Source organism: Pangasianodon hypophthalmus, chromosome 19 (assembly GCF_027358585.1).
Source record: "Pangasianodon hypophthalmus isolate fPanHyp1 chromosome 19, fPanHyp1.pri, whole genome shotgun sequence".
In the NCBI taxonomy this organism is placed as follows: domain Eukaryota; kingdom Metazoa; phylum Chordata; class Actinopteri; order Siluriformes; family Pangasiidae; genus Pangasianodon; species Pangasianodon hypophthalmus.
In genome coordinates, this window is record NC_069728.1 from 20300558 (window position 1) to 20327056 (window position 26499).

Sequence of the window (26499 nt, forward strand, 5' to 3'; positions counted from 1 at the left end):
TATTTTTCTTTGGTACCGGCACTTGAGCGGCATGTCAGCATGAAGGAATGCCTGCAAACGAGGGGCCATTCTCTTAAGATTTTTGTGATGTTTGCAATGCAAGCATTCACACCACAGTGGTGAGTGAATTACAGTGCTCCAGTCACTCCAGTGCCCAGCCAGATGGGGCATATTACTACATCGGACACCACCTTCATTAATTTACACACCTTTACAGTGTTACCATTAGTAACATCTTAGTGACAAAGGCATATGTCATTAGCTCCTATGCGAAATAACTACCTAAATATTTTAGAGAACCTGTCCTTTCCCAAGATTTTAAGATTACTTTCAATGTCTGGTGCCCTGGCTCCATGTATACAGCTAACTAAAATTGCTGATGACCCTAAAGGCCTAGCTAATTGCATGTGCCATAGAAAAGAGTCTCCTATACCCAGAACTCTTTCAGGCTTCAGTGGGTGCTTCACTGAGGAGAACAAACTTCTGGGACACATAAACGGGAGAGGAGTGGGGCTCCTGTGTGTGAGTCTTGGCATTAGCTTTGGCATTGCAACGATGCCACCAGATAACCCTTTTGCTCCACTGTGAGGGCTCTAATGCTGGAGTTGGGGGTTCACCATCTTAGCCTTTCCCTTACCGAAACCATGTTGCTCTCACTCATTTTCTCTGGGGTCTGGATGTGTACCTCTAATCCTGCCATCTTTTCTGTCAGAGTGCTATTTATTTGTTAGAAATGTAGACTATTACTAATGTTGGAAGAAGAACAACTAAACATTCTGTACTCAGCGCAGTCAACAAGCTCAATCTTGGCCATGTCGAATGTCTTACACTTGGCCTTTGTCATAACTTTCTAGTGAGGGTTTCAGGCAGATCTGATGTGGATGGCCTATGTTTGCTGCATTTAAATATAAAACTCCTTTCTTAAAGAAAAAAAAAATCCTTCTACAGCAGGTGGACTTGGAAGTACACAACTGTGCGCACTGTTTCCCTTTTTCACTTTTTTTTAGTGTTTATTGCTATAAAATGTCCTCAGAAAAATTTACATTCTATAATAACTGCTGTCAAAGACAACAGCCACATGGAAAGGTTTCTCAGTGAAGTAGAAAATGTGCTTATACAAAATCATGCCACTGCATCTGGGTTCAAACTTCACCATCAGTTCTCATTACAGCCACTGGACCAATCAAATCTGACCACAGCTTCAAAACATCCAATCAGGGGTGACTCTGAACCTGGTTTAATCTTGCACACACAAGTTCATTACCTCACTGTCACGTTGTCTGAACAGGAACGATGATCACAGTCCTTGTCGCTCTTTGTCTCTTAACATCAGGTGAGTTACATTTCGTATATTTTTTATATTCAATTATAAAATAATTTCACTATATATTTTTCTTTATTACTGATATCATTACTGACAATGCATATATCTTTTTTTGTTTCAGTGAAACCTTCTAACACCAAGAAGCTTCAAGTTCAAAAAGTAAAGCGTGGAGAAAATGTTTCTATAAAATGTGATGACTTGTTCACTTACACATATGATTTATTTTGGTGCAAACAGAGTTTTGGAAAGGCTCCTCAGTCGGTAGGGAGAGGAGGGGAGAACTCATTCACACCCGGTGCAGGATTTAATGATGGACGCTTCAGTACTAGTGTAAATAAAAATCTGCTTAATCTCAACATTAAAGAAATCAAAGAAGAGGATACAGGAACATATTTCTGTGCACAATTGCTGGGATCTTCACTATACTTTGGATCTGGAACCCTTTTGGTTGTTGAAGGTAAACAGTTTTACTCTGATAACCTGCTCCTGAACTCATACTAATTCCAGTTCAACACTTTAGCCAGAATTATATTTAATTTCACACCACTCCTTATTTATAGTTATTTTTACTAATTGATGTTAAAGCTGAGGAGAAGAAACAGCATCCTCCGACTGTAAAGGTGATGGAGAACGGAGAGTCGTTCACACTCCAGTGTTCAGTACAAGCGTTTAATTCAAGCTGTGAAGAACAGAGTGTGTACTGGTTCAGACACGGCTCAGGAGAATCTCATCCAGGAATCATTTACACTCATGGAGACGGCAGTGATGAGTGTAAGAAGAGCTCTGAGGCTGGTTCTCCTACACAGAGCTGTGTTTACACTCTCCCCAAGAGGAAGCTCACAACCTCTGATAATGGAACGTTCTACTGTGCTGTGGCTGCGTGTGGACAAATCCTCTTTACTAATGGAACTGAAATTAAAGTAACTCAAGTAAAAGGTAAGACATTTGATAAATATTCCTGTTGAAAAAAGACAGTTATAGTGATACTGATCCAAATGATGCTTTATCTTTTCAGAAAATAACCATTGGATTGTTGTTTTAACAACCTCCAATATAATATCTATTATTGTAATCATGGTTCTGGTTGGACTTTTACTTAAACAAAGAAAAGGTTTGTTTGCTTTTATTATTTTTAAAATGAAATTATCAGTATCATAAAAACACTTACAGTAAAATGTTACTGATATTTATTATTTTTTTATAAGGGGCTTCCAACAACCATCCAAATAACACAAATCAGGTAATCCAGTGTTTATCATGTGTATTGATTTTCTTTAAATAAATACAGATCTGTCCTCAAGTCTACAGGACATGTAGGATTATAACTGACATCATCTTACAAAATACAGCAAATAACTTTTTTGTGAATCTTTTAATCCGCTCTGGTTTATAAACGGCTCTTGTTCTTTATCAGGCTGATGATGAAGATGTCTTGAACTATGCAGCTGTGAGTTTTGCTAAGAAAACTTCATCCTCCAGAACATCCAGAGACAAGAGCCGTGAAGATGTTTATGCACAAGTTAAAATAAAATAAAGAGAAATGAATGAATTTAGATATAAAAGCACCAGATGCTAAAGATTTATTGCTGTTAGTCAAACATTATTTGGTCATGAATGGTGTATTTAACCAAAAAAAAAAAAAAAACAGTTACAATGTATTACATAATATACGCTATTAGAAACTGTCATTGCAGTTTGTAAAAATTTAATTTATAATAAAAATTAAATATTGTAAGAATCAGTGTTTTTTTCATTATGTCCCATTAACTTTAATATAATTAGCTTTACTGTATATTAATACCTTGTCTTTATATATGAATACATAAATTTTTTTAAAAGTCTTATCTTTGGATTTCTTTAGAAATAGTGCATTTATGACTAAAAATATTATTGTTATTATTGTTTCTAAAATTTAATCCAATTACCTTAAATAAACTTGAGTGGGATGAGGTCTCACTTAGACATTGTATCTGAAAAAATTTTTAAAACATGAATTCACTATTAAGAGGCTAAAGCCTCAAACGTGACCCCAGCGTGAGATCAAATGCATTTTTGTTAACTTAAATCTATGGTAAAAATTAGGAAATCTGAGAAAAAATAGTAAAGCTATATAATGATGAGATAATTAGTAATTGTTCAATGCATTCTACTATTTAATTCACACATATAATTCCAGATACTGAAATCAAATAAAAAAAAAAATTATGGGTAATGGTAGTGACAAATGATCCTTCACAAAAAATGTATATCTATCTATTTATCTATCTATCTATCTATATATATATATATATATATATATATATATATATATATATATATATTCCAGATACTGAAATCAAATTTGATTAAAAAAAAAAAGGTACATTGATGGGTAATGGTAGTGTCAAATGATCCATGACAACAAAAATGTATTTGATTTTTTTTATACAGATTTCATTTAAAACTGAATTAAAAGGCATGTGAGGTCATTTTGTTAATGACTTATGTGTAAATAGTTAAGGTGTTAATTTCTCTGCCACGTGTATAAATTTGATAAATGTATCTAACAGGCTGCTCTGGTTGCATTTCTCAGAAATCTGACAGCCTGCATCATGTTTTATACTTACTGAAAATGATCTTACAATCAACAGATGTACGAGAACGAGCAGCTCTATATTGTACATGCTTTGGTTAAAGGTTCGAACTACTGGCCTCAATTTTTCACACAATTTCTTATTGATAATATTTTTCTGAATTTGTTTATAGTGCCTTATATAATATTGTGATGTGTGATATTACAACATTCAACAGCTAATTCTTTAAGGGGCATTCCTCATGAAAAATACAAGCAATAAGAATAAATCATTAAAAAAGGAATCTGATGTGAAGGTTTTTTTTAGTGTAAAACACAATGGTCTGAAAATCTGATGTGCTGTTTTTACCTACTTTAACAAGAACCAGACGTCCCTATGGGGTGACCGTGTGAGTGGAGGAAATGAGTGGTGCATCATTTCCTGTTGAATAAGATGCAGGAAGACGCAGTGCAAAGAACATGGCCATCTTTAAGTATCTGATAATGTGAAATATGAGGATCATTTATTAACAGCTCACTTTAATCTCTGTGTTTCTCATTTCACTTTCTGCACCAAATTTCACATCATTTGACGATATACACATAGTTCTGGTACATGCAGCTTTGAACTTGATCAGGCCAACTACATATCTGTTAACTGGTGTGAACTACCTGTAAGTGTAACTTGAGATCAGAATTGATTTATTTGCCAAATTCGCAAGTTCACAGGAATTTAACTTGGCAGATCATCACAAAAGCATGTAATGTGCAAAAAGGCACATCCAGACCTACAAAAGTGCAGACATTAAATACAGTACAATAAATACAAAAGAAACACCAAGTGCTATGCCTGAGAGAAATTTTTTTGAGTATAATGTACAGGACAGAAAAATTCAGAGAAAAGAAAAATGTGTGGTGAACTTTTGCTGGACATTGGAGGACAAAGCTCAGGAGGAATAAATGTTGGACTGCGGGAAGAGCTACGCGACCTCAGGCTACTACGCGAACCAGGCCCTGAGACCGCAGTATTGCCTGATGCAGCTGGCCAGGAGAGAGGGCACCAGAAACAGTGTGCCAAGCAGCGGAAGCGTGGTAAGCGATTTTGCTGGTAAGCGTCCGGCTCTACCGTCCAATCTCCTCTCCAATGTTTGCTTTCTGGACAATAAACTGTGACTTACTCAGACTACGGCTAACGACCCAGTGTGAAGTCAGGGAATGCTATGTTTTCATTTTTACGGAAACATGGCTCAACAACAGCATTCCGGTCGCAGCCATTCAGCTAGCCAGGCTAACCGCACATCGCACCAAGGGGATAGCAACACTGTCTGGTAAGACCCATGGCAGTGGCCTGTGTGTTTACATAAACAACGAATGGTGCAAGCTACTGTTCATTGCTGGTGGAGTCCCTGCCCAGAGAGCTTACCACTGTGCTCATTGCCACGGTGTACATTCCACCTGGCAGTAAAGCAAGGGAAGTTCTAAGTGAACTCTACGCTTTCTAGCTCGTGGGGCTGCCGGGCAGGAGCAGCCCCCTCCGTGTACCAGCTCCTCATACCGGGAGGCTCAAAAACAGCTCTAAGCCAGGGTCTTCTAGGGCTAGGCTGGATCTGCGGACCATTCTGTGGTCTAAGAAGATCTCGGCCAGGAAGTCCTGACGCTTGGGGCCCAGGACTTCTGAGGGCAGGCCCCTCTGGGGTAGATGGTGTACACCTCATCACACGGTGCCTGTCTCTCCTCAGTGCCCTCAGGAGATCGGTCTGCCAACCCTGCCACCCATGGTGCTTCGGGGCTCAGCGGTCTCTGGCGAGAGCTTCTCTCAGTTTTCGTGGCGGTACTGGGAGGCTCGCTACCTCTTCGGAGGCTTCCAGAGCAGCTAGTTCGGCATTTCTGCGGGGTTCTTCCCACTCAGGTGGGCCCAGAGGCTCACAAGGCAGAGTGCTAGCAGATGCAAATGTGCATCTTTCATGCCCCGCATCCTTTCCCCTTAAAAAAAAAAAAGCAGGCTCTGGTAATGGAACAAGAAGTAAACACTCTCCTGAGGAAGGGGGCCATCGAGGTGGTCCCTCCTCACGACAGAGACTCCAGGTTCCACAGCTGGTACTTCATCGTTCCAATGATGGATGGAGGGTTACATCCCATTTTAGAATTGCGTCAGTTGAACCGTTCAGTCATGCCACTGATGTTCAGGATGCTCACAATCAATCAAGTCGTGTCTCAGATCAGGTCCGAGGACTGGTTTGTCACGATCGATCTAAAAGACGCATACTTCCATATCTCCATCCTTCCCTGACACAGGAAGTTCCTGAGGTTTGCTTTCGGGGGTGAAGCTTACCAATATCGGGTTCTTCTGTTCGGCCTAGCACTCTCACCCCGCATTCTCACGAAGTGTGTGGATGCTGCTCTGGCTCCTCTGCAACTCCAGGGCATCCGCATACTGAATTATATTGACGATTGTTCGATATTAGCTCAATCGGAGCAGGCGGCGGTTCGGCGTTGGTATGTCATTCTCGCCCACATGAAAGAGCTGGGGTTAAGACTAAACGCCAAAAAAAGTGTGCTTTCTCCAGTACGGAGAACCGCTTATCTGGACGTGGTGGGGATTCGACCACAATGCAGGCACATCTGTCTCCTGCTCAGATCGAATCGATCCTCACAGCAGTCATGAGAGTGAGAGAAGGCCGGTCACTCACTGTAAAGCAGTTCCAGAGACTGCTGGGTCTGATGGCCAACGTGATATCATTTGGCCTGCTGTACGAGACCCCTACAGTGGTGGCTCAAGACCATCGGTCTGTGGAGCAGCCGCAATCTTACGTGGCACATCAGCTGCCTGGGGATGCTGGCCGTGTTTCTAGCATTGAAAAACACTTTCTCCCGGACCAGAGAGATCACCATGTGTTGGTGCGCACCGACAACACAGCGGTGGTCTCTTACATCAACCACCATGGAAGTCTGTGTTCGCACCCCCTTTACAGGCTGGCGCACCAGATCCTTGTGTGGTTCCAGGGGAAACTCCTCCCGTTGAGAGCAGTTTAGCAGTTCCCTGGCCATCTCAATATGGGAGAGGACATCCTGTTGAGGCAAGGTCCGAGGCCCGGGGAGTGAGGCTTCACCCGAGGTAGTGAAGCAGATATGGAGAGTGTTTGGCCAGGCTCGGATGAATCTGTTTGCGACTCAGGAGATGTTGCACTGTCCCATCTGGTTCTCTCTGATTCATCCAGCTCCTCTCAGACTGGATACCATGTTACAGACTTGGCCGAGGCTTCATCTGTACGCCCTTCCCCCGATTGCTTTGCTCCCGGGAGTTCTGGAGAGAGTGCGCCGGGGCAGGGTCCGTCTGTGGTTAGTAGCCCCATTCTGGCCGGGCCGAGTATGGTTCTGGGACCTGATTTCCCTTCTCGATGGCCCTCCATGCGAGATCCCTGTCAGGAGGGACCTCCTCTCACAGGCAGGTTTCTACCCACAAATTTTTAACTTTGTGGTTGTGGATGCTCTCTGTAAACCTCCTTTTGAGCCTATAGAGGAGATATCTGATCGTCATCTCACTCTGAAGACATCCTTTCTTCTGGCGATTTCCTCTCTCAAGAGAGTTGGGGATCTACAGGCCCTCTCAGTGGCCCTCTCTTATTTAGACTTTGCGCCCGGTCTGGCCAAAGCTTTTCTTTACCCTCGAGGGGGGTATGTTCCTAAAGTTCCCTTCTCTACACCACGGCCTGTCGTACTCCAGGCCTTCTGTCCTCCTTCCTTTCGGGAGCCCGACCAGCAGAGGCTTAACTGTATGTGTCCAGTGTGAGCAGTGGACACATACTTCCACAGAGCTGCCCTGTGGAGTAAGGGAGACCAATTGCTTGTGTGCTATGGTCCCTCTAAGAGAGGTCTCCCTGCTACTAAGCAGACCCCCAGCCGGTGGATCGTGGATGCCATTTCTCAGGCCTATGAGTCCTCTGATCTCTCCCTTGGGGGTCAAGGCTCACTCCACCAGAAGCGTAGCGGCCTCCAAGGTGGCAGGTGTCTCCATGCAGGACATCTGCAACGCTGCGGGTTGGTCCGTGCCCCTGACTTTCGTCAGGTTCTATGGCCTCGACATGCGAGCCACTTCCGGCTCTTTTGTTCTCTCGCCCTAGCTGTGCTCTTCCACACTGGGCAGGGATTTGTAAGTCTGGCAGCGTGGGCATACTCGTTCACCGTAGCATTTTCACACAGCTAGAGTTCCTGAAGGGGAACGTCTCCAGGTTATGTATGCAACCATGGTTCCCCGAGGGAACACAACGCTGCGTCTCAGTGCCATACTTCCGGGCATCCCTGCGTGTGCCCGCTTCACTCTCGAACCTGCCGCTGTATCCACCGCGCGTGCTTTTAAGCTTCCTGGTTGCTACGTCCCATGACGTCTCGCCCATCCATTGGACTGATTACACACGTGATTCAGAGTGTGGTGATGCTGAAGGCGTTCCCATAGCATTTCGACACAGCGTCTCGTTCCCTCGGGAAACCATGGTTACATGCGTAACCTGAAGACATTTTTTGTGAACTTGTAAGGCCTGGATTTATTGAGTAATTAAATGTTTCAGCTAGGAGCACCATAGGGACACAACAAGGCTTTCACTGTGGCTCTGGACACCACAGGCACAGCTTCAGCCTGTTGTGAGGACCAAGCCAGGGTCAATCAAGCATGCAACTCACTGTGGAGCAACCACCAACAAATCACCACAAAAGTGGCATACCATGATGACACACCCATCTGGGAGCCAAATCTCTCACAATTACTAAGAAAGAAGCTTGGCTGAGTGGATGGGAAGAAGAAGACCTGGCAGTCCAGGTGATTCAGGCCTGGTAAGGCATGCTCTACAGATTCTTTTAGACTTGGAAGCAGAGCAAAATAGAGGTTTTGAACAGCTATTGTCAGCACTTTAACAGAGGTTTGGTGGACAGGATTCAAGTGAAGCCATGGGAGAGAACTCATCAGCACATGAGCAGAGAAGAGAGTGTATTGGCATGCAGACATCCATTACTGCTCTCCATTTCCTAGACACTGTGCTGGAAGAGCTAGCACTTCATGCTTTTCTACAAAAAGTTTGACTCTGAGACACTTTGGCAGCAAGTCCTCCTGTCAGCACCCACCATTCTCCTCCAGGCCACAGAGGCAGAAAGAGTGGACGATGTTTTCAACATTCTTGTCAAGTAGAGCTTCAAAAGTAGAGGGAGGTGAAGGGGAAAGCCAGAAGAGGAAAAAACTGACATTGATGCTGGTGCTAGGGCCAGGCAGGGTGTTCGGCCTAACATCCCTTTCTCCTGTTGACACCAAAACAAAGTTGATGGGAACCAAATTGGGGTATCAGCCATTCCAGAAAGTAGGCCCTCTACACAGGATGTCTGTGTTGTGCATAGTGACCAAGGACAGAACTCTAAGTCACTCGTGTTTCAGGACGCTTGCTAGCTGCTGGTGGTAAAGAAGACCCAGGACACAAATTTACATCCCCAGAGTTACAGTTTAATCAAGCAGTTCAACTATATGCTGGACACTTATTTGGTTATCCTAACCACGGAGCACCAAGGAGACCAGGACCAGACCAGGACCAGGTTTTATAAAAATTAAACTATTTTCATCACACTCATTACTGAAATTTCTCAATAGTGAAATTTGTCACTAAGCTTCAGTTTTACAGCATTAAAAGTAAACACACTTCAGAAATTGAACCTGAGCCTAAACAGAAATGTGCCAAGCATTTGAAAATTTTAACATATCTTATGGCCCTGAAAAAAAGAATCAAACTCTTGTGTTTGTTATGCTCTGGCCATTTCCTGTGTGTGTGTGCACATGTGTGTTCAGTCCTCTGTCTCTACCCACCATACAAAAACTGCTGCTGCATAAGCAAAGCCACCACTATTACAGATGACCCCCATCACCCACCCTATGGACTCTTCACTCTCCTGCCATCTGGCAGAAGGTACAGGAGCATCCGTGTCTCTACCAGCAGATTCTGCAACAGTTTCTTCCCTGAGGCAGGCAGATTACTCAACACCCTGCTGCCTCCCAACACTCACCTGGGCTAGTCAAACACCTAATCCAGTATGACTCAGTACCTCTGCACACCTGCACCTTACAAAGCTGCATCAGACACATTATGGAACACTAAATATATTGCTCCTAGCCTATCAATAGCTTATAGCCCCTGTTCTGTGTATTTATTTCCTGCTCTGATCTCACACCATTATGTATTTGCACTTTATATCGTCTTGCAAACTGTTGTGTTGCACCATGGTCCTTGAGAAAGGACATCTCATTCCACTGTATACAATCTATATAGGGGTATGATATCCCGCTTGACTTGACTGGTTTGGTTGTCTGTTGTAAATGGTGTCATCCAATTTTCTCAAAATTTCTGTATACAATATACACACACAAACACCCACCCACACACACTCCTTATATATATATATATATATATATATATATATATATATATATATATATATATATATATATGTGTGTATATATATATATATGTGTGTGTATATATATATATATATATATATATATATATATATATATATATATATATATATATATATATATATATACACATGTTTATTTCTCACTTTAAACCACAGTACTTTCCGGGATGTACATTCTCTGGTGTGAGATAGAAACTAGAGGACAAAAGTCTCAAACCAAACATCAGCATGAGACCATTAAGGTTTTTACCACATCAAAGATGTTGAAACTCAGGCTGCAGCAGCATTTTGTGTAAAAGTTTTGCACATATAAGTTTGGGTTAATAATTAAATGACTAGTATACATAAAAGGTGTAAGATTATTCTTTAATACCAATTCTTTGCAGGTTATAAAAGTTCCTCACACAGAGCACAATCTCTTGTACACTTTGAATAAATACATAATATTTTTTAGGAACATTCTCACTGATGAGCTTACATTTGTGTCTTAGCCTGAGATTATAACAAAGATATTTGGACTGTTGAAGTGGTGCAAAATTAATCAAAGCTGCTGGCTAAAACACTTCTCTACTTGCTTGAAACCACTATGCTATTTCTGTTCATGTGAAGTCCACTGTGTGATATGAGAGCATGCTGCTGCAGCCAGTGACACTACTTCAAATGCATTAAGAGTATTTTCATACTAGGCCTGAATACTTGAGTCCACTCCCAGGACTGATTCTGGGCTTGTTTAGGGGCAGGTTCAAAATCGCAAGTTTGCTTCCCACAGACGAGTTCATTCTAAACCATGGAATAATTGCGCAGCTTGTCACTTTTGAGCAGGCAGTTTTGCAAAATGGGAGGCACTGTGTTCATTCTTTTCATTGTTTATTTTTCTTTGTTACCAACGCTTGAGCGGCGTGTCATCGTGGAGGAGTGCCTGCAAATTCTCTTAAGATTTTTGTGATGTTTGCAATGCAAGCACTCAAACCACAGTGCTGAGTGAATTACAGTGCTCCAGTCACTCCAGTGCCCAGCCAGATGGGGCATATTACTACATCATTAATTTATACACCTTTACAATGTTACCATTAGTAACCTCTGACTGACAAAGGTGTATATCTTTAGCTCCTATGTGAATAACTACCTAAATATTTTATACAACCTGTGCTTTCCCAAGATCTTAATATCAATGTCTGGTGCCCTGGCTCCATGTATAAAGCTAACTAAAATTGCTGATGCCCCTAAAGGCCTAGCTAATTGCATGTGCCATAGAAAAGAATCTCCTACACACAGAGCTCTTTCAGGCTTCAGTGGGTGCTTCACTGAGCAGAACAACCTTCTGGGACAGATAAACAGGAGAGGAGTGGGTTCCCCTTCAGGAACTCGAAGGTGCCGGCCCCGCTTCTGCCGAGGCAGAGCGGCGGTTGCGCTTGTGGGGCTCGCAGATGGATCTGGCGGAGGGAATGGAGACGGGCGAGTCCCTTTCTCCTTCCTCACCCTCCAGATCCACTGTCCGCTCTCTGGGTTCGGAAGCCCGCTCTGCGGTTTCCTCCCCCCGGGGAGCGGGCCCGGCGCTCCGCCTGTCTTCCTCCGAGGAGGTTGACGTGGAGGGCGCTGACTCTGATCTGCCGCAGTCTCCTCAATATGAGGAGCTGCTGGAGGTGGTTTTGCGGGCCGTTGCTAAACTTAGCATTGACTGGCCCGCTGAAACACGGGTTGAACCGCAGGGGTCTAAGCTAGATGAGTGCTTCCTGCGCAGTAAACCGCCACCTCCACGCCAGAGCCTGCCTTTTTTCCCCGACCTCCACACCGAGGTGTCGAGGTCATGGAGGAGGCCTTTTTCGGCCCGTTTATTCAGTCCCGCCTCCTCTTACTATGCTAACGTGGCGGGGCTGGACCATATTGGCTACAGGGCGATGCCCAGGGTTGAACAGATGCTAGCTAGCTATCTGTCCCCTGGTGCGGCATCATCCCTGAAGGCGCTGCCCACCAAGCTGCTGCGGACCACCTCAGCGCTGGTGGGAAAGGCGTACACGGCAGCAGGTCAGGCTGGTGCGTGTCTGCACACCATGGCGGTGTTACAGGCGTACCAGGCCGACCTGATCAAAGAGCTGGATGAGCACGGGGAGCTGCCGTCTGAGCACGTGACAGAGCTCAGGCGGGCTGCTGATCTTTCTCTCCGCACCACCAAGGAGACCGCCCGTGCTATAAGCCAGTCTATAGCAGTCCTGGTGGCGGCGGAGAGACACCTCTGGCTGACCCTGTCTGACATGAAAGAGAAGGACAGGGTCATTCTTATGGATGCCCCGCTGGCGCCCTCTGGTCTGTTCGGCGACGCTGTTAGCTCCGTCGTCGACAGATACCAGCAGGCTGGTACACAGGCGGCGGCGTTCCAGCGATTTCTCCCTTGCCGCTCTCTGGCTCGTGGGGCTGCTGGGTGGGGGCAGCCCCCTACATGTACTGCCTCCTCTCACAGGGAGGCACAGAAACAGTGGGACCGGGAGTCTCGGCGGCGCTCTGGGCCCGGTCCCTCTGAAACGAAGACGGATCTGAGGACCGTTCTTTTGTCGAGGAGGGCCGCGCTAAGAATATATATTCTAATATGCTATATGCTAAGACAGATAGCTAAGAAGCCCTGACACCTTGGGCCCAGGGCTTCATAGGACGGGCCCCTCTGGGGCGGGACGGTGTACACCTCATTATACGGTGCCCGTCTCGCCTCAGTGCCCTCAGGAGGTCGATCTGCCAACCCTGCCACCTATGGTGCTTCAGGGCGCAGTGGTCTCCGGCGAGCGTTTCTCCCAGTTCTCGCCCGGGAACGTAGCGGGTCTGGGAGGCTCGCGGCCTCTTTGGAGGCCTTCGGAGCAGCTAGTTCGGTCATTCCCTGTCGGTTCGCCGCTCCAGGGCACCAAGCTAGCCGCTTTCGCCGTACCAGAGGTCAGTCTCGAGAGGCTGATCCCCTTAGTGAGCTATTTGGCAGTGTGGAAACTTCTGCCGAATGTGTCTCAATGGGTCCTGCGTACTGTAGAGAGAGGCTACCGAATTCAGTTCGGCTCTCCTCCGCCCCGCTTTTCCTGGGTTCTTCCCACTCTGGTGGGTCCCGAGCAGGCTCTGGTAATGGAACAGGAAGTACACACTCTCCTGAGGAAGGAGGCCAACGAGGTGGTCCCTCCTCGTGACAGAGAATCCGGTACTTCATTGTTCCCAAGAAGGGTGGAGGGCTGCATCCCATTTTGGTTCAGGATGCTCACAGTAACACAGGTCGTGTCTCAGATCAGCCGGTCACTCACTGTGGAGCATTTTCAGAGACTGCTGGGTCTGATGGCAGCTGCATCCAACGTAATACCTTTTGGCCTCCTGTACATGAGACCCCAACAGTGGTGGCTCAAGACCAGGGGGTTCTCACTGAGGGGAAACCCGCTCCGCATGATCAAGGTCACACGGCGGTGCCTAAGTGCCTTAAACATGTGGAGGGAAACTGGGTTCTTGTCTCAGGGCCCAGTGCTGGAAGCTCCTTGTCGCCGCTTAACGCTAGCGACGGATGCATCTCTCACCGGATGGGGAGCGGTCATGAGTGGCCGCTCTGTCCGTGGTCTGTGGAGCGGCCGCCATCTCACTTGGCACATCAACTGCCTGGAGAAGCTGGTCGTGTTTCTAGCACTGAAACACTTTCTCCCGGACCTAAGAGGTTGCCACGTGTTGGTGCGCACCGACAACATGGCAGTGGTCTCTTATATCAACCACCAGGGAGGTCTGTGCTCGCGCCCCCTTTACAGGCTGGCACTCCAGATCCTTGTGTGGTCCCAGGGGAAACTCCTCTCGCTGAGAGCAGTTTATATCCCTGGCCATCTCAATATGGAAGCAGACGCCCTGTCGAGGCAGGGGCCGATGCCCGGGAAATGGAGGCTCCACCCTGAGGTGGTGGAGCAGATATGGCGTATGTTCGGCTGAGCTCAGGTGGATCTGTTTACGACTCAGGAGACATCGCACTGTCCCCTCTGGTTCTCTCTGACACATCCAGCTCCCCTAGGACTGGATGCTATGGTACAGACGTGGCCGAGGCTGCGTCTGTACGCCTTCCCCCGAGTTCTGGAGAGAGTCCGCCGGGATGGGGTCCGCTTGCTGCTAGTAGCCCTGTCCTGGCCGGGCCGAGTATGGTTTCCCTTCTCGACGGCTCTCCATGGGAGATTCCTGTCAGGAGGGACCTCCTCTCACAGGCGGGGGGCGACATCCTTCACCCCCACCCAGAGTTGTGGAAGCTGTGGGTGTGGCCTCTGAGGGGGCCAGAACTCAGAGCTTCCAGTCTCTCAGCCGAGGTTGTTGAGACCATCCTCCAGTCCAGAGCTCCCTCAACGAGGAAACTGTACTCCCTGAAGTGGAAACTTTTCACTTCCTGGTGCGGAGACCGCCGGCTCGACCCTGTTCACTGCCCAGTTGGTACAGTGCTGGAGTTCCTGCAGGCCCGTCTCTCCGCAGGGCTGACCCACTCCACCCTGAAGGTCTACGTGGCGGCTATTGCGGCCTACCACGCCCCTCTCGGTGGTCAGTCAGTGGGCAGGACCCCCTGGTTACACGTATCCTCCGCGGTGCACCTGGCCGTGGTTTTAGAGGCTCTCTGTAAACCCCCCTTCGAGCCTGTAGAGGAGATTTCGGAGAGTGGGGGATCTTCACGCCCTCTCTGTGGCCCCCTCTTACTTAGACTTTGCGCCCGGTCTGGCCAAAGCGTTCTTGTACCCCCGAGCAGGGTACATACTGAAAGTTCCCTCCTCGGCACCACGGCCAGTCGTGCTGCAGGCCTTCTGTCCTCCTCCCTTTCAGGAGCCCGACCATCGGAAGCTTAACTGTACATGTCCAGTGCGAGCACTGGATGTGTACGTACACAGAGCTGCCCTGTGGAGGAGGGCGGACCAATTGTTTGTATGCTTTGGTCCCCCGAAGAGGGGTCTTCCTGCTACCAAGCAGACCCTCAGCCGGTGGATTGTGGAGGCCATTTCCCTGGCTTATGAGTCCTCTGGTCTCCCCTCACCCTTGGGGGTCAAGGCCACTCTACTTGAGGTGTGGCGGCCCCGAAGACCTTTCTGGCAGGTGTGTCCATGCAGCACATCTGCAACGCGGTGGGTTGGTCCACGCCCCTGACGTTTGCCAGGTTCTAAGGCCTGGATATGCGAGCGACTCCTGGCTCCTCTGTTCTTTTGCCTTAAGCTGTGCCTTTTCCACACCAGGCAGGGATTTGTAAGTCTGGCGGCGTGGGGATACTCGTTCCCATAGCGTTTCGACGCAGCTCGAGTTCCTGAAGGGGAACCATGGTTACATGCGTAACCTGGAGACGGCTCCTGTGTGTGAGTCTTAGCATTAGCTTCAGCTTTGCTCATCTTCTCTGGGGTCTGGATGAGTACCTCTAATCCTGCCATCTTTTATGTCAGAGTGCTAATTATTTGTGAGAAATGTAGACTATTACTAATGTTGGAAGAAGAACAACTAAACATTCTGTACTCAACACAGTGAACAAACTCAATCTTGGTCATGTCGAATGTCTTACACTTAGCCTTTGTCATAACTTTCCAGTGAGGGTTTCAGGTAGATCTAATGTGGATGGCCTATGTTTGCTGTATTTAAAAAAAATCCTTTTTTTAAGAAAAAAAAATCCTTCTAGAGCAGGTATCATTAGAAAAAGCACATATCATTAGATCCTACATGAATAACTACTTAAATATTTTAGAGAACCTGTGCTTTCCCAAGATCTTAAGATCAATGTCTGGTGCCCTGGCTCCATGTATACAGCTAACTAAAATTGCTGATGACCCTAAAGGCCTAGCTAATTGCATGTGCCATAGAAAAGAGTCTCCTATACCCAGAGCTCTTTCAGGCTTCAGTGGGTGCTTCACTGAGGAGAACAACCTTCTGGGACACATAAACGGGAGAGGAGTGGGGCTCCTGTGTGTGAGTCTTAGCATTAGCTTCAGCTTTGCAACGATGCCACCAGATCACCCTTTTGCTCCACTGTGAGGGCTCTAATGCTGGAGTTAGGGGCTCTTAGCCTTTCCCTTACTGAAACCATGTTGCTCTCACTCTTGCTCGTCTTCTCTGGGGTCTGTATGAGGTCTGACTTGCTGTATTTAAACAAAAAAAATCCTTTTTTAAGAAAAAAAATCCTTCTAGAGCAGGTGGACTTGGAAGTACACAACTGTGCACACTGTTTCCCTTTTTCACTTTTTTTAGTGTTTATTGCTATAAAATGTCCTCACAAAAATTCACATTCTATAATAACTGCTGTCAAAGAAAACAGTCACATGGAAAGATTTCTCAGTGAAGTAGAAAATGTGCTTATACAAGATCATGCCACTGCATCTTGGCTCAAACTCCACCATCAGTTCTCATTACAGCCACTGGACCAATCAAATCTGACCACAGCTTCAAACATCCAATCAGGGGTGACTCTGAACCTGGTTTAATCTTGCACACACAAGTTCATTACCTCACTGTCACATTGTCTCAACAGGAACGATGATCACAGTCCTTGTCGCTCTTTGTCTCTTAACATCAGGTGAGTTACATTTTGTATATTTTTTATATTCAATTATAAAATAATTTCACTAAATATTTATCTTTATTACTGACATCATTAAACAATGTATATTTTTTTGTTTCAGTGAAACCTTCTAACATCAAGGAGCTTCAAGTTCAAAAAGTAAAGCGTGGAGAAAATGTTTCTATAAAATGTGATGACTTGTCCAGTGATAAAAATAAATTAGTTTGGTTCAAACAGAGTTTTGGAAAGGCTCCTCAGTGGGTAGGGAGAGAAGTGGAGAGCTCATTCAGAGCCGGTGAAGGATTTAATGATGGACGCTTCAGTATTAGTGTAAATAAAAATCTGCTTAATCTCAACATTAAAGAAATCAAAGAAGAGGATACAGGAACATATTTCTGTGCACAATTGCTGGTATCTTCACTGTACTTTGGATCTGGAACCCTTTTGGTTGTTGAAGGTAAACAGTTTTACTCTGATAACCTGCTCCTGAACTCAAACTAATTCCAGATCAAGACTTAAGCCAGAATTACATATAATTTTACACCACTCCTTATTTATAGTTTTATTTTTACTAATTGATGTTAAAGCTGAGGAGAAGAAACAGCATCCTCCGACTGTAAAGGTGATGGAGAACGGAGAGTCGTTCACACTCCAGTGTTCAGTACAAGCATTTACTTCAAGCTGTGAAGAACAGAGTGTGTACTGGTTCAGACACAGCTCAGGAGAATCTCATCCAGGAATCATTTACACTCATGGAGACGGCAGTGATGAGTGTAAGAAGAGCTCTGAGGCTGGTTCTCCTACACAGAGCTGTGTCTACACTCTCCCCAAGAGGAAGCTCACAACCTCTGATAATGGAACGTTCTACTGTGCTGTGGCTGCATGTGGACAAATCCTCTTTAGTAATGGAACTGAAGTTAAAGTAAATCAAGTAGAAGGTAAGACATTTGATAAATATTCCTGTTGAAAACTCAGAGACAGTTATAGTGATACTGATCCAAATGATGGTTTTTATCTTTTCAGAAAATAACCATTGGATTGTTTTTGTTTTAACAACCTCCAATATAATATCTATTATTGTAATCATGGTTCTGGTTGGACTTTTACTTAAACAAAGAAAAGGTTTGTTTGCTTTTTTTTTTTTTTTAAAGAATTGATCAGTATCATAAAAACACTTACGGTTAAATGTTACTGATATTTATTATTGTTTTATAAAGGGGCTTCCAATGACCATCCAAATAACACAAATCAGGTAATCCAGTGTTTTATAATGTGTATCGATTTTCTTTAAATAAATACAGATCTGTCCTCGGGACATGTAGGATTATAACTAACATCATCTTACAAAATACAGTAAATAACCTTTTGTGAATCTTTTATTCTGCTCTGGTTTATAAATGACTCTTGTTCTTTATCAGGCTGATGATGAAGATGTCTTGAACTATGCAGCTGTGAGTTTTGCTAAGAAACCTTCATCCTCCAGAACATCCAGAGACAAGAACCATGACGATGTTTATGCACAAGTTAAAATAAAATAAAGAGAAATGAATTCAGATTTAAAGCACCAGATGCTGGAGATTTATTGCTGTAAGTCAAACATTATTTGATCATGCATGGTGCATTTAACCAAAAAAAAAAAAAAAAAAGAACAGTTCCTATATATTATCTAATATTTTTGCTGTTAGAAACTTTCAATGCAGTTTGTAAAAAGTGAATTTATAATAAAAGTTAAATATTGTAAGAATTTCAGTGGGTTTTTTTCTTCATTTACAATTAACTTAATATAATTAAAGCCTTAATGTAACCCCAGCATCAGATATATCAAATGCATTTTTGTTAACTTACATCTATGGTAAAAAATGAGGAAATTTGCCATTTAAAAAAAGATTAAGTTTATATATGATGAGATAATTAGTAATTGTTCATTGCATTCTACTAATTAACTCAAATATTTAAATTAAAATTGAAAAAAAGGTACATTGATGGGTAATGGTAGTGTCGAATGATGCATGACAACAAAAATGCATTTGATTCTTTTTTATACATAATTCATTCAAAAACTGTATTAAAAGGCATGTGAGGTCATTTTGTTAAGGAGTTGTGTAATGTGCAATGTGTATAAAATTCTCTGAAAATGGATCTAACAGGCTGCAATGATTGCATTTCTCAGAAATCTGACAGCCTGCATCACGTTTTATACTTTCTGAAAATGATCTTACAATTAACAGAACGAGCATGCTCGATATTGTACATGCTGTGGTTAAAGACTGAAACTACTGGCCTCAATTTTTCACACAATTTCTTGTTGATAACATTTTTTTGAATTTGTTTGTATTGTCTTATATAATATTGTGATGTGTGATATTACAACATTATACAGCTAATTCATTAAGGGGAATTCATCATAGAAAACACGAGCAGAAAGGATAAATCATTAAATAAGGAATCTCAGTGATGTGAAGGGTTTTTTTTAGTGTTAAACACAATGATCTGAAAATCTGATGTGCTGTTTGTACCTAATTTAACAAGAACCAGAGGTCCCTATGTGGTGACCGTGTAAGTGGAGGAAATGAGTGGTGCATCATTTCCTGTTGAATGAGATGCAGGAAGATGCAGTGCAAAGAACATGGCCACCTTTAAGTATCTGATAATGTGAAATATGAGGATCATTTATTAACCGCTTTACTTAAGTTGTGCTGAAAAACTTATATGTGTCCTGCCTGAATGATTACCAGCCTGTTGCACTCACACCTATCATGAAGTGCTTCGAGCAGCTAGTCATGAAACACATAATGATCAGTCTTCCCACCACACTGGATCCATTTCATTATGCCCATTTCAGTATTCCACTTATGCATTTGATAAATACAAAAAATGAGAAAAAATAATAAGAGCAACTACACCATATGGCCAAAAGTTAGTAGAGACTTGATGCTCACACCCATATGTGGTTCTTCCCCGAACTGTTACCAAAAAGTTTGAAGTTGACAGATGTCTTTATATGCTGTAACATTACAATTTCCCTTAACTGGAGCCAAGATGCCCAAACCTGTTCTAGCAAGATAATGCCCCTGTGCACAAAAGCAAGCTCCATGAAGAAATGGTTTGCCAAATTTGGTGTGGAAGAACTGGGATAAGCTGGAACACTGACTGCATCCTAGGCCTCCTTGCCTGACATCAGTGCCTGACCTCACTAATAATCTTGTGGCAGAATGGGCAACTCCCCACAGCCAAAATCCCTACACTCCAAAATCTAGTGGAATGCCTTCCTAGGAGAGTGGAGGCTGTTTTAATGGCAAAGGTGGAATAAATCTGGAATGGGATGTTCAACAAGCACATATGGGTGTGACGGTTAGGTGTCCACATACTTTTGGCCATAGAGTGTATTTTGTTTAAAAATTCAGTTAAGGATATCAGTTTATGTTAGTGTTTTAAAGAGCAACATTAATGTATTAAAGGGGAACCGAGTGAGAGGACTAAGTGCTCAATAAGTAAATTCAGGAGGGAACATAGGAGGGATAATTTGATGAAAATATATTCAGTAGGGAGAGGCCATTCCATTCACAGTGTCCCTTAACGAGGATGTGTCCCCAGCATCAATCTTTTGCCTACTTGGACAAACCTGCCCTCTGTCTGGATGTGTTAGAACAATTCACAAACAACCACCTTCTTTCCCCTGTTGTCATGGGCCAGGAAGTAGTGGTCATGAGTGGGGCTGGCAGATGAGGCAGCAATAGAGGTATTAGTGAGTAGAAGCTTTCCAGCAGTGACACAGGGGAGCTTTCCCCTAAATATCTCCACAAAAATGTGTGTAGCATGCCTTTTTGGGTGTCGCTATTTACACACAAGATCAGGAGGGTTCTTAAAACCTGGACTGGGAAGGCCAGGGTGTGGGATGAGCCTAAGTAATGGCACTGCCTGAGCACACCAAACACTAAATTGTTTTATTTATCTGAGCAGTTGTTTTCAATTATTCCTATTTATTTTGTAAACGAGTAGGCCTGGATTTATTGAATAATTAAATGTTTCAGCTAGGATCACCATAGAGACACAGCAAGGCTTTCACTGTGTGATAATGCAGAAGATGAAAATGATGGCTGCTATCGACACCACAGACATGGCTTCAGCCTGTTGTGAGAACCAAGCCAGGGTCAATCAAGCATGCCACTCACTGTGGAGCAACCACCAACAAATCACCACAAAAGTGGCGTACCATGAAGACACACCCACCTGGGAGCCAAATCTCTCACAATTACTAAGAAGGAAGCTTGGCTGAGCGGATGGGAAGAAGAAGAGCTGGCAGTCCAGGTGGCTCAGGCATGGAAAAGTGTGCTCTACAGATTATTTTAGACTTGGAACCAGAGCAAAACAGAGGTTTTGAACAGCTATTGTCAGCACTTCAACAGAGGTTTGGTGGACAGGATTCAAGTGAAGCCATAAGAGAGAACTCATCAGCATGTGAGCAGAGAAGAGAGTGTATTGGCATCTTTACTGCAGCCACGCATTACTGCTCTACATTTCCCATTTCCCAGACACTGTGCTGGAAAATCTAGCACTTCATACTTTTCTACATGAGTTTCACCCTGAGGGACTTTGGCAGCAAGTCCACCTGTCAGCACCCACCATTCTCCTCCAGGACACAGAGGCAGAAAGAGTGGATGATGCTTTCAACATTCTTGACAAGTAGAGCTTCAAAAGTAGAAGGAGGTGATGGGGAAAGCCAGAAGAGAAAAAACTGACAGTGATGCTGTGGCCACACAGGGTGTTGGGCCTTACATCCCTTTCTCCTGAGAACCAAAGTGGGGGATCAGTCATCCCAGAGAGTCGGCCCCTCTACACAACACAGGATGGCCATTTTGTCCATAGTGACCAAGGACAGAACTCTAAGTCACTCATGCTTCAGGACGTCTGCTAGCTGCTGAGAGTAAAGAAGACCCAGGACACAAATTTACATCCCCAGAGTTACAGTTTAATCAAGCGGTTCAACTGTATACTGGACACTTATTTGGTTATCCTAACCACAGAGCACCAAGGAGACCGGGACCAGGTTTCATAAAAATTAAACTATTTTCGTCACACTCATTCCTGAAATTTCTCAATAGTGAAATGTGGCTTTGAGTTTCAGTTTTACAGCATTAAACGTAAAAACATTTCAGTAATTGAAACTGAACCTAAACAGAAATGTTCCAAGCATTTATAAAACTTTAAGGCCCTGAAAAAAAGAATCAAACTCTTGTGTTTGTAATGCTCTGGCCTAAGTGCTGTCATGTTGCTTCCAAATTTTGGCTACTTCATCTCCTGCTCTCTGCGGGTGCATGTACATCACTGCAATGGTATTAAGGGATCCTACTTGAAGGAACATGCTCATCTCACTTGTAATTTTCTCTTTGTTGTGATTCTGATTGTGTATGACCATTTGCCTGTTTTTTTTATTTTTTATTTTTTTGACCCGTTTGCTGTCCCCTGATATTAGCTGTCTCACCGTGTACGGTAACTGCACAGCATCCATGTCTCCACCAGCAGACTCTGCAACAGTTTCTTCCCTGAGGCACGCAGATTACTCAACACCCTGCTGCCTCCCAATGCTTACCTGGGCTAAACACCTAACCTAGTATGACTCCACTGCACACCTGCACCTTACAAAGCTGCATCAGACACTTTATGGAACACTAAATGTATTGCTGCTAGCCTACCAATAGTTTATAGCCCTTGTTCTGTGTATTTATTTTTCTGCACTCGTCTCACGCTGTTGTGTATTTGCACTTTATGTAGTCTTGCAAACTGTTGTGTTGCACCATGGTCCTTGAGGAATGACATTTCATTCCAATGTATACAACCTGTATAGAGGAATGATAACCCACTTGACTTGAAGTGTTTGGTTGTCTGTTGTAAATGGTGTCACCCAATTTTCTCAAAGTCTCTGTATACTGTGTACACACACACACACACACACACACACACGCACACACACACACACAAACGCACGCACCCCTTTTATATATATCCTAAGGGAGGGGCTCAACATGTTTATTTCTCACTTTAAACCACAGTACTTGCCGGGACGTACCTTCTCTGGTGTGAGATGGAAACTAGAGGACAAAAGTCTCAAATCAAACATCAGCATGAGACCAATAAGGCTTTTACCACATCAAAGGTGCTGAAACTCAGGCTGCAGCAGCATTTTGTGTAAAGGTTTTGCACAAATGAGTTTCAACATGTTACAGGTTAATAATTAAATGACTAGTATCTATAAAAGGTGTAAGATTATTCTTTAATACCAATTCTTTCTAGGTTATAAAAGTTCCTCACACAGAGCACAATCTTTTTATTCAAAGTGTACAATGCATTATATTTTTCAGGAACATTCTCACTGATGAGCTTCATACATTTGTTTCTTAGCCTGAGATTATAACAAAGATATTTGGACTGTTGTAGTGGTTAAAAATTAGTCAGAGCTGCTGGCTAAAACACTTCTCTACTTGAGGCTTGAAAACACAATGCTATTTCTGTTCATGTGAAGCCCACTGTGTGATATGAGAACATGCTGCTGCAGCCAGTGACACTACTTCAAATGCATTAAGAGTATTTTCATACTTGGCATGAATACTTGAGTCCACTCCCAGGACTGATTCTGCTCTTGTTTCAGGGCAGGCTCATAATTGTAAGTTTGCTTCCCACGGACGAGTTCATAGTAAACCATAGATTAATTGTGCAATTTGTCACTTTTGCAAAATGGGAGGCACTTTTCATTGTTTATTATTTTTCTTTGGTACCGGCATTTGAGCAGCATGTCAGCATGAAGGAATGCCTGCAAACGAGGGGCCATTCTCTTAAGATTTTTGTGATGTTTGCAATGCAAGCATTCACACCACAGTGGTGAATGAATTACAGTGCTCCAGTCACTCCAGTGCCCAGCCAGATGGGGCATATTACTACATCGGACACCACCTTCATTAATTTACACACCGTTACAATGTTACCATTAGTAACATCTTAGTGACAAAGGCATATGTCATTAGCTCCTATGCGAAATAACTACCTAAATATTTTAGAGAACCTGTCCTTTCCCAAGATTACCTACAATGTCTGGTGCCCTGGCTCCATGTATACAGCTAAATAAATTGCTGATGACCCTAAAGGCCTAGCTAATTGCATGTGCCATAGAAAAGAGTGTCCTATACCCAGAACTCTTTCAGGCTGCAGTGGGTGCTTCACTGAGCAGAACAACCTTCTGGGACACATAAACGGGAGAGGAATAGGGCTCCTGTGTGTGAGTCTTAGCATTAGCTTTGGCTTTGCAATGATGCCACCAGATCACCCACTGTGAGGGCTCTAATGCTGGAGTTGGGGGTTCACCATCTTAGCCTTTCCCTTACTGAAACCATGTTGCTCTCACTCTTGCTCATCTTCTCTGGGGTCTGGATGAGTACCTCTAATCCTGCCATCTTTTTTGTCAGAGTGCTAATTATTTGTTCGAAATGTAGACTATTATTGTACTCAACACAGTGAACAAGCTCAACCTTTTCCATGTCGAATGTCTTACACTTAGCCTTTGTCATAACTTTCTAGTGAGGGTTTCAGGTAGATCTGATGTGGATGGCCTATGTTTGCTGTATTTAAAGAAAAAATTCCTTTTTTAATAAAATAAAATCCTTCTAGAGCAGGTGGACTTGGAAGTACACAACTGTGCGCACTGTTTCCCTTTTTCACTTTTTTTTAAGTGTTTATTGCTATAAAATGTCCTCAGAAAAATTCACATTCTATAATAACTGCTGTCAAAGAAGACAGACACATGGAAAAGTTTCTCAGTGAAGTAGAAAATCTGCTTATACAAGATCATGCCACTGCATCTGGGATCAAACTCCATCATCATCAGTTCTCATTACAGCCACTGGACCAATCAAATCTGACCACAGCTTCAAAACATCCAATCAGGGGTGACTCTGAACCTGGTTTAATCTTGCACCCACAAGTTCATTACCTCACTGTCACATTGTCTCAACAGGAACGATGATCACAGTCCTTGTCGCTCTTTGTCTCTTAACATCAGGTGAGTTACATTTTGTATATTTTTATATACAATTATAAAATTATTTCACTAAATATTTATCTTTATTACTGACATCATTAAACAATGTGTATTTTTTTGTTTCAGTGAAAACTTCTAACATCAAGGAGATTCAAGTTCAAAAAGTAAAGCGTGGAGAAAATGTTGCTATAATATGTGACGACTTGTCCAGTGATAAAAATAAATTAGTTTGGTTCAAACAGAGTTTTGGAAAGGCTCCTCAGTGGGTAGGGAGAGAAGTGGAGAGCTCATTCAGAGCCGGTGAAGGATTTAATGATGGACGTTTCAGTATTAGTGTAAATGAAAAACTGCTTAATCTCAACATTAAAAAAATCAAAGAAGAGGATACAGGAACATATTTCTGTGCAGAATTGCTGGGATCTTCACTACACTTTAGATCTGGAACCCTTTTGGTTGTTGAAGGTAAACAGTTTTACTCTGATAACCTGCTCCTGAACTCAAACTGATTCCAGATCAACACTTTAGCCAGAATTATATTTAATTTCACACCACTCCTTATTTATAGTTTTATTTTTACTAATTGATGTTAAAGCTGAGGAGATGAAACAGCATCCTCCGACTGTAACGGTGATGGAGAAGGGAGAGTCGTTCACACTCCAGTGTTCAGTACAAGCATTTAATTCAAGCTGTGAAGAACAGAGTGTGTACTGGTTCAGAAACGGCTCAGGAGAATCTTATCCAGGAATCATTTACACTCATGGAGACGGCAGTGATGAGTGTAAGAAGAGCTCTGAGGCTGATTCTCCTACACAGAGCTGTGTTTACACTCTCCCCAAGAGGAAGCTCACAACCTCTGATAATGGAACGTTCTACTGTGCTGTGGCTGCGTGTGGACAAATCCTCTTTAGTAATGGAACTGAAGTTAAAGTAATTCAAGAAAAAGGTAAGACATTTGATAAATATTCCTGTTGAAAACTCAGAGACAGTTATAGTGATACTGATCCAAATGATGCTTTATATTTTCAGAAAATAACCATTGGATTGTTGTTTTAACAACCTCCAATACAATATCTATTATTGTAATCATGGTTCTTGTTGGAGTTTTACTTAAAGAAAGAAAAGGTTTGTTTGCTTTTATTATTTTTAAAATGAATTTATCAGTATCATAAAAATACTTACAGTTAAACATTACTGATATTTATTATTGTTTTATAAAGGGGCTTCCAACGACCATCCAAATAACACAAATCAGGTAATCCAGTGTTTTATAATGTGTATCGATTTTCTTTAAATAAATACAGATCTGTCCTCGAGTCTACAGATCATGTAGGTTTATAACTAACATCATCTTACAAAATACAGTAAATAACTTTTTTGTGAATCTTTTAATCCACTCTGGTTTATAAATGGCTCTTGGTCTTTATCAGGCTGATGATGAAGATGTCTTGAAGTATGCAGCTGTGAGTTTTGCTAAGAAACCTTCATCCTCCAGAACATCCAAAGACAAGAGCCATGAAGATGTTTATGCACAAGTTAAAATAAAATAAAGGGAAATGAATGAATTTAGATTTAAAAGCACCAGATGCTAAATATTTATTGCTGTAAGTCAAACATTATTTGGTCATGCATGGTGC

The 26499-nt window shown here is 43.3% G+C and overlaps 3 pseudogenes; all 3 read left to right on the plus strand.

The window, feature by feature from the left end:
* The first annotated feature begins 881 nt into the window (after positions 1-881).
* Positions 882-2951, plus strand: LOC117599685 (M1-specific T cell receptor beta chain-like; annotated as a pseudogene).
* Positions 2952-16629: 13678 nt separating this feature from the next.
* On the plus strand, positions 16630-18476 carry LOC117599683 (immunoglobulin alpha-2 heavy chain-like; annotated as a pseudogene).
* A 6357-nt stretch (positions 18477-24833) lies between these two features.
* Positions 24834-26499, plus strand: LOC117599680 (uncharacterized; annotated as a pseudogene).